Raw genomic sequence first — 9,314 nt, forward strand, 5'->3', positions numbered from 1 at the left:
CACAACTCACAATCCTGCGGGCCACGAAAAAGCAGACTTGCTGGCAATTAAAACTGAATTCTACTTGCACTTAGCTTTCCCGTCATCCAGTGGGTTCTCAAACGTAAGTGTGCATCAGAATCATCTGGAGGGTTTGTTGGAACACAGCTTACCAGACCCCATCCCCAGAGTTTCTACCTCAGTAGGTCTGGGGCGGGGCCCCAGGATTTACATTTGGCCTCCCAAGGGCCAGATGATACTGATGCTTAAATGGAATCAGCCACTCCGTGAACCACACTGAGTTGCCCAGTGAAAGGACCCTACCAGATGCATCCCAGTGCTGGATGGGAAGATGCTGAGTGCTCTGCAAGAGGCATTTGGTAAGACCACTCTGCGGATGGTCCAGGAGCAGAAAGAGTTAAGAGAAAGGCGTTGTGTCCCTAGATGACCAGCTGGGTTAGTGGAGTGCAGTGGAGATTGGATTCTAGGTTTCTTGCTTATTGATTGCCATCGGTCAAGGTACCCCTGTAACAAATTGCCTTAAATTATTGAAATGGTAATAGGCGCAGCTGGGTAAATAATGCACGGGGTGGTGCAAGTCTATATTCATTAAGAGGTTGCCCACACAGCATGGCTCCCACTGGATCTGACTCAAACTGATTTGTTCCCACCAACCTGATATTTCTCAGTGCTTCGCCCACCTGCAAACTTGCCGTTTGAGGGGATTGAAATCCCCCTTGGATTTCTTACCTGTCTCTGAACACACACTTCAAGGCTTTGCTGCACATTTCTGTGGGGTGGTCACACAGACACACATCCTCAGTATCTTCAAGCTGTTTCATAGTATGGATGCTAAGTGTTTACAATCTCCTGACGATGATACCAACTCGCAACTAGAAACACAGTTACTCTCAGTTACGGGAGGCATTAGAGAGAGGCAGATTAGTGAATTTGAACCTGAGAGGTCTTTGCTTCCAAAGTGCAAATTTTATTTTTTTTCCCTAGCTTTATGGAGATATAATTGACAAATGGAGTTATATAAAGTGTACAACGTGATGATTTGACACATGAGTATGGATTGTGAAATGATCACCACAATAAAGTCAGTGAACACATCCATCACCTCAAATAGCTTTCCTCGTGTGTATGTGTGGGTGTGTTTGTGTGTGTGTGTGAGTGTGTGTGTGTGTGCTGAGATCATTTAAGAGCCACTCTCAAAACAAATTTCAAGTATATAGTATAAAATTGTTAACTCTAGTCACCAGGCAGTACATTGGGATTTTTGCCCTGGTGAAAGAAGCATTAGGAAAAACACTGTTTTCTTAAGGAAACTTCCCCTGTAATGAGATACAGCAGAGACTAGTCTTGGTGGGGCTGACGAAGATTAAGATAGGCTCCTTAGAAAGCATCATGAGACGGAACATGCAAATCACCATGGAAACCAAGCCATGTTTTTATTGTATAATAGGTTTGCTAATTAACCTAAAAAGGTCAGAAAGCCCACTGCCTCAGGGGAGACCAGGGTGAGTAGTAAAGAGTAAGACAGCAAGCAAAAAGAGGAATGGGGCAGCTAGAGAGCGTCCATCTCTCCTGGACCCGCCAAGCGGCGGTGATGTGCGGGGCTGGGTGGTAGAGTATCTTACTGTCCCATTGGAGGCAGGGGCGTGGGGATCAGCCGTGGACTAATGCCTCTTTTCCCCAGCCTCTGAGGCTGTCAGCTGCCTCTCTGAAGTTTCCAGTCCCCAGAGGGCCTCTCAGACTGTCGGGGAGCAGGCCAGTGGGAATAGCTGCCCCAGAAGGCGAAGACAGAGAAGGAGGGGATGGACCCATCCTGGGCACCCGTCCCAGGAACTTTCACCCACCTTAGCTCATTGAATGTTCTCTTAAAGCCTAGTCCAAACAAAACTGAACACTTGCTGAATACCACCCCGATGTGCCCATCATCGGCCCCTTTTCTTTTTAACTCTGAGCATAAGGGGATATGAAGTAAGGCACAGGACAATCCTCTAGGTAGACACAGGCTAGATTAATATATATAGACTTGCTGCGTTTATTCAGACCTTTTTATCTTCTAAACACACATCTCTGATATAATTTCCGTAACTTCGGAAACACTCACCTATATGGGTAAATCCTTCCATATCTCCATGTTTTTGCTCTTCTAAATATCTATCCATAAAAAAATAATAATAATACTGCGTTTTAAATTTTACATAACTGGGGGCGCCTGGGTGGCTCAGTCGTTAAGCGTCTGCCTTCGGCTCAGGTCATGATCCCCGGGTCCTGGGATCGAGCCCTGCATCAGGCTCCCTGCTCGGTGGGGAGCCTGCTTCTCCCTCTGCCTGCTGCTCTCCCGGCTTGTGCTCTCTCTCTCTCTCTCGCTGTCTCTGTCTCTGCCAAATAAATAAATAAAGTCTTAAAAAAAATAAAAAAAGGAAAGTACCTTTAAAAAAAATTTTACATAACTGGTATCGAGTTATATTTATATTCTGCCACTTAATGTTCTCATTTGACATTGAGTGTTCAAGAACTATGGGTATTGACAATGTAGATCGATACATGAGTTCAGCAACACTGCTGAGTCTATGCCATGAATACAAGGTTGTCGCCAGGAATGGAATCAGTATATATTTTTAAGGCTTAAGACTTTGAGACCTAGAATACACTCAGTCCATGGAAATGGGCCATGTGGGCCTGAGAACATGCATTGTCTTTGTTTATGGAGTTCTGTCTTATAGCTATTAGATCGAGCATGTAAGTGGCATATACTTACGACTGTGTGTCTATTTAATCTGGTTTCTAAAGAATTGTGTTTAATATTATAGTAATAAGACCTGACTTGTGTCAGTTATTTTATCACAACTTTTTTTTTAAGATTTTATTTATTTGACAGAGAGAGAGAGAGCACAAGCAGGGGGAGAGGCAGAGAGAGGAGAAGCAGGCTCCCCGCCAAGCAAGGAGCCCAACATGGGGCTTGATCCCAGGACCCTGGGATCATGACCTGAGCGGAAGGCAGATGCTTAACGACTGAGCCACCCAGGTGCCCCTGATTATCACAACTCTTCAGAAACATGTGTGATAGGAATCTTACAGATGAAGAAATGTGAAGTTCAACACCGGGAAGTGACAGACTCAGGGTTGGAAACTTTCTGCTTTCAAAGGCAAGTGTTCCTCCACAAGTCCATGTCTGCAACTGAAGAAATGATCCAGCCACCTGGGCAAAGAGACGCAATTCGGCCTACATTGAAATCCAGGTCTGTGAGGCTCTGAAATGGTAACTTTGGACCTCTGAACTATTGTACGAAATCTAGCAAACAAGCCTGGCCTCTCTGAATGACATCTTACTCTTCTGCACTTAGCATTTCAGTTGATCTTGTCGGTTGACATTGGACTGATTCCCTGACTTTCCCCAGTGTGGACTACCTCCAATTGATGTCCCTGTAAGTACCAGGTCCTCCAGGCTTCATGCTCACCCTCTCCCTCCTGTCAGGGCTCCCCTGACTGACGGTGAGCCAGTAAGAGTAGGTTCATAAAGTAACAACCAAAGCCCAATCCAAAATGTCTTCCCGTTATGTCTGCATGTCCCGCCCATTAGAATGGAAATTGAAATGGCAGATTCACCATGACATTAACATGGCTGAGGCATCAAGGCCCCTCCCGGTACTTAATTCTGTACTGATAATTTTGTTTTCTCGAAAAGGACTCCAAAAATTGTAAGAACTTCAGGCCACCCAAAACCTGGATCCGCCCCTATGGAAATGACTTCTCTTGGAGATCTCCTAGTCAAGTTGTGAGGCATTCTTGGGGAATTTACACAGGTCATAATCTCAGGATTAAAGTTTAGATCAGAGGCACAGGCCGAGGCCTCCCTGCGCCCGGTCTCCTTCCCCTTGTGCATCAGGCTGGGTGCCTTCTCCAACCCCGTGGGACGTGCTGGCCTTGGTCAGCCCTGTCCCACCGTGGCCTTCAAGCCAAGGGAAGGCCACAGCTCCCAGCTCAGCAATCTGCCTGGGCCCCGCCCTGCTCCAGCTGTGTCCACTGGGCTCTTGGGGAAGGGCCAGCCAAGCCAGATGATCTGACATGATGAAAAGGGAAATTCTCCACATTCCTTCTGCAGAAGACATTTGCCAAATGCAATGCAGTGAAGAGAAGCAGGCTGGGGTTTTCTTGGGCAGCCAAATGCATCTTCAACCCCAACAGAGTTCAATGTAGCAAAAACTGGGTCACATCTAATTAAGTTGAGTTTCAGGGCTAACTAGTGTCTGCTGTGGACAGAGCAGAGGGCCTGGGAAGGGGAGGCCAAGGGAGGATGCGGGACCAAGCATCGAGATACTCTCCCAATGCACACGGACTTCCAGTTTTGGAAAAATGTCTCCATATTCCCAGAAATGACCCAATGGAACAATCAGATTACATTATTTTCTCCAGCCATCAATGCACAGTGATGGTTCCAGATGGAAAGGGCCAGAATCCTGTTTTTAACTCTGCCTTGAGTCTCACACTAACCAATTGCCTAAAGTTTCTCATAAAGGTACTTTCTCCCAAATGCTCATTTTCCTTTCTCACCAAGAACAAAGGAGGGTCGGTGGGGAAAATGTCAGTCTGTCAGTTTGAACTTCCCAAGACAGCTTCAGCTGGTCCTTCAGCAGGACATCTGAGGCGTTCTCCAGAAAGCTGACCAGAACCCTCTTTCCCCCACAGCTAGCGGGCAACCTTTGGCTCTAGAATTACCTCCTAACCATCCCTCTAGAAGCCCGTGCATTGCAGTTATTAGAAGCATTAGATTACTTGGTCATGTTGGCAAAGCCAAATATTCCTTCGAGATTCGGCTAATCACCTCCTCCATGAAGCCCTATCTGACTGCCTGCCACCTTGAAGCTGAATCATCTTCCGTCCTGCCACAAACATCTCTGCATAATAGCACTTATGATTTTCTCTACCTATCTACCTAAGTCCTACCTCCCTCACCAGCCTGGAGGCCCCACATACATAGGTTTTCTATATCCCCACCACCCTCGAGAGTTCACGACGACCTGTCACTTACTGCCCAGTTAGTCATGGTAATGAGCCTCCACTTTACAAATAAAGAAGCTGAGACTTGGAAAGACTGTGTCTGCCCAGAGTCCCAAGGCTGGTGAGTGCCAGCACCTACACGTACACCCAGGGTCAAGTGTCCCTTCCACTGTTCTGGGGCTACAGGTAACAAGGCTTTAAGGACTTGAAGATATTGGGAGGATGAAAATCTAGAACATAGCTTCCCTGCCCTCACACAGATTAGATGATAAATTATGGACGGAGGTGCCCAAAATATAACACAGTCACAAACGAAAATGCCCACAGAGGCCAGGCAGAGCATGTGAATGGTTAAAGTAGGCTAGACAGGGGCTGTGAGCCCCCTGGGAAGCCATGTTCATCTAAAGGGCACATCCTTTATTCAGAGCTGACAGAGGGGAAAACACTCAAATGGTAAAGCCAGGAGTTGGACCCCAGTCAAAGCCATCCCAGGGTCCACCCCCAATGACACCCGTTGTGCTACTGCAGGGGGTGCTGTGATTATCCCCATGTTACAGATGGCAAAAGAAGCCAGAGAGGTTCCAGACTTCCCAAACATCACCCAGCCCCCCACCTGTAAAAAAGCAGAGTTCATTATTACATCAGGTCAGCAATAAGCTCAGACCCAAGGAGCAGTTCTAGATCCATTTCTAAATTTTAACACAGGCTTCGTTGAAATGAAAAAAGAAAAAAAGGACTATAATAAACAGAAGAAAAGAAGTTTAATGCTGGCTTTGCTCTAATCCCTGCGAATCATGACTTTAAAAACCTACAAAAAAGATACACATGAGCTTAACATGTTGGCTCTTTCCCTTCATTGGTGAGTCTGATTTTCTTCTCTCTTTACAAGTATGCTCTTGCCTCACAGCCTCTTGCTACTCAATGTGTGGTCCGTGGACCAGCAGCAGCAACATCTGGGGGTTTCTTAAAAATGTGGGGTCTCAGGCCCCATCCAGACTCACTGCGTCGGAGTCTACACATTAACAAAATTGCCAGGTGACTTAGGTGCATGGGGAAGTTTGAGAACTGGGCTACATGACCCCAAGAAATGTCAAATATAGCCATTTTGTGAATAATTCTCTTCAGTGTATCTAAAGACGACATTGAGGGGGCGCCTGGGTGGCTCAGTCGGTTAAGCGTCCAACTTTTGGTTTTGTTTCTGGTCATGATCTCAGGGTCGTGAGATCGAGCCCCACACAGAGTTCCGCACTCAGCATGGAGTCTGTTTGAGGATTCTCCCTCTCCCTCTGCTCACACTCACTCTCTCTCTCAAGTAAATAAATAAATCTTTAAAAAAGAGAGAGAGAGAGAAAGAGGCGCCTGGGTGGCTCAGTCGGTCAAGTGTCTGCCTTCGGCTCAGTTCACGATCCCGGCGTCCTGGGATCAAGCCCCTCATCGGGCTCCCTGCTCAGTGGGGAGTCTGCTTCTCCCTCTGCCTCTTCCCCCCTGGCTTGTGCTCTCTCGCTTGCTCGCTCACTCTCTCTCTCTCTCTCTCTCTCAAATAAATAAATAAATCTTTTTAAAAAATGACATTGACTAGTGAGTGCTGGTTTTTAAATACAAAAAAAAATCTACCCAGCAATACAGCTCCCAAGCAAGAACGGCCTGAGGGGACCACAGTGAAATGTCTCAGAAACCTCATTTCGCAGGTGAGCAAACGCACTTTTGGGGGCCCCCGGATTACCCCCGAGTCCTCAGTTCCCCTGCAGTCAGCCCTTAGCATCATCTGCCATGGCTACTCTGCCTCTTCACCCACCGCACCCACCAAACCTTCTGCAAGTGCTCTGGGCCTGTTTTTCACAGAGCGGCAGGGTGTCGTGGCTTTCAAACTCTGCGCTGAATGACTAGAGAAAAACTGATCTTTTGCCACATGGCAAAACGCACCCAAAAATGAAGTAATAGGGGAATAGCCATGAACCTTAGGGGCCGTCCATAAAGCAAGCCTAGGATGGGTTGGAGAATGTCCTTATAAAGCCATATGATGATTCCTTGGTGGCCAAGCTGTGGGTGGTATGGGGCTGAAACCAGAATCGTGGAATCCCGGGTTATAGGAAGGTCGGAACTACTTTGGTCACTGGCCAAATCTACAATTAGTCCTTGGGGGGGAGATGCACGGGAAGGGACCCTTGGCTGGAAGAAGGACCAAGCCCGGGAAAGCCAGAAGCCTTCCCCAGAAGGCAGTGCCCGGCTTTTCCTAGGGCCTGTTGGAATTTCATTATCCTGTTCACACTGTACAGATGGGAATTTAATAATTAATCAGGGAATAGCTCACCCCAGAGCCCGGGCAGGGGGGATTATACAAATCAACTGAGATGTGGCAAGGGGCTGAATATTTCATAGAGTGTTTAATTTGCAAACACTGCCCACTGAGAAGGCTTAGGCAGGAAACCGATCAACATAATTATTATTATTCTTGCAAAACTACTTGAGTTTCCATCAGGCCTCCTTCCTTTCGATTGTTTTCGCCAAACACTTCTTCCAAGACATCTAATATTTTTTAAAAGTGGGGGGGAAATAGAGCTGAAATGTAAAAGAATATTTATTAGGAATGAAATGAACCTGTTCAGATAAAATAAAAACTAACCTAGACCTTACATTTGTTCAGTCTACAGCTCTTTTTAATACTCAAACAGCTCCATCCTGATCATTTTCTCTCCTGTGCACTCTGAGTGAGGAAGCTGGACACCAAAAGAACCCAAGGCATTACTTCTCATGTGTTCCACACATGATTTCATTCATTAATTCAGCCACCCACTGATTCTGAGCACCCTTGATAGCCTTCCTATAAATTCTCTTCCCCTTACATAAGCCACAGTAATTACCTACAGTCTCTGCAACAAGAACCCTAACTGCTCTAGCTGGTGTGGATAATAGGGGCTAGAAGATCACACACCCACAGGCTTCTAGCTAATTCCATCTGTTCCACCACCACCATCATCACAGGTTGAAAACTCAATCATCTAGAACAGGGTCAGCAAATTTTTTCTGTAAAAGGACAAATAAATACTTTAGGCTTTGCAGTCCATATGGTCTCTATTGGAACTTCTCAACCCTGCTGTCTTAGGGGAACGTGGCCACAGACAGTATGGAAATAAATGAGCACGGTTGTGTTTAAATAAAACTTTATTTACAAAAACAGGTGGCAGGCCAGATTGGCTGTCAGTCAAACTTTCTAGTACTTGATGTTCTGCTATAGCATTTCTTAAGACTTCATCCAATTTTATTCTTTCAAAAAAAAAAATAAAAGAGGCTCTGGAAGTGGCTGTAGCAGCCTACACAGTTTCCATGGGGACTGAAGATGGTGCCGGGAAGTGAGTTTCCAGAGGGAAACGGCTGGGGTTCACCCCCACCACTGGAAATCCTGTTCTTTCTGAGCAGATGCTATTATGTTCCCTGTTTCCTGCTGGAACTCTTCATATTTCTGTGTAAAGCTCTCCTGCAACCGTATCCAACAGACAATCTAGTACTAGATGTGGTGATGCTTCTCCTTTACCTTCAAATTGAAGTAATTCAACTATTTTTTAGTACAAAGGGAAACGTCTGCCAACAAAAGATGCCTCTCGGTGTCAGCGTGGCCTTGACCTTCCCATGTGCCATGATGGCCTCTATTATCTGCCGCTGCAGTCCTACGCGCCCCTCTGGGAGCCATCATGAACCGCATCTTGCTCTTCTTCAGTGGTTCAGAGGTGCTGTTTGAGCTTCTGACCCTGATAGCTTTCTCCAGTGTGGACCGGATTGGAAGTACAGAAATTTCAGCCAGCAGCCCTCCATGGGTCTCTGTGGAGACCACGGATACTTCCAGTCTTTGACCACACCAGTAAGAATTGGTGGGTCAAGTTGTCCTGGGAAAGGTTGCCACTTTTCCTCCATACGGACATTTGGGCACCAAACTGAGCATAGGCCACTGGGCATCATCTTCTGAACCAGGGCCATCAGGCTTCAGCCTGAGAGACTGTTCTCTCGCTCCAGTGTTGGGAGTGACAAGGCTGTTCCAACCTGACAGTTCCCTTCTGCCCTCATGTTCTCTTTGGTCCTCATGGCCAGAGCATCTTGTCTGGTCCATGTAGCCTCCTTGGGCTTCCAGCAGGACCAGAGCTGCTTACTCCCCATATGTGCTGTACCACACCTGTCCCATGAGCTCAGAGAGGGCTCGGGACGCTCTGCTCCCAGAGTAAGCAAAAGCCTCTCACCTCAGTCCTCAGAGACCAAGCTCCAGAACCTTTTAAGTAGCTCCTAGTGTTATTTTTCTACCTCATCATGAAATAAACATTATTTTATAATAC

General features: G+C 46.6%; 1 pseudogene; it reads left to right on the top strand.

Moving 5' to 3' along the window:
- Positions 1-8,509: 8,509 nt before the first annotated feature.
- On the top strand, positions 8,510-8,840 carry LOC113909163 (annotated as a pseudogene).
- The last annotated feature ends 474 nt before the right edge of the window (positions 8,841-9,314 follow it).

The sequence above is a fragment of the Zalophus californianus genome, chromosome 6 (assembly GCF_009762305.2).
Source record: "Zalophus californianus isolate mZalCal1 chromosome 6, mZalCal1.pri.v2, whole genome shotgun sequence".
NCBI lineage: Eukaryota > Metazoa > Chordata > Mammalia > Carnivora > Otariidae > Zalophus > Zalophus californianus.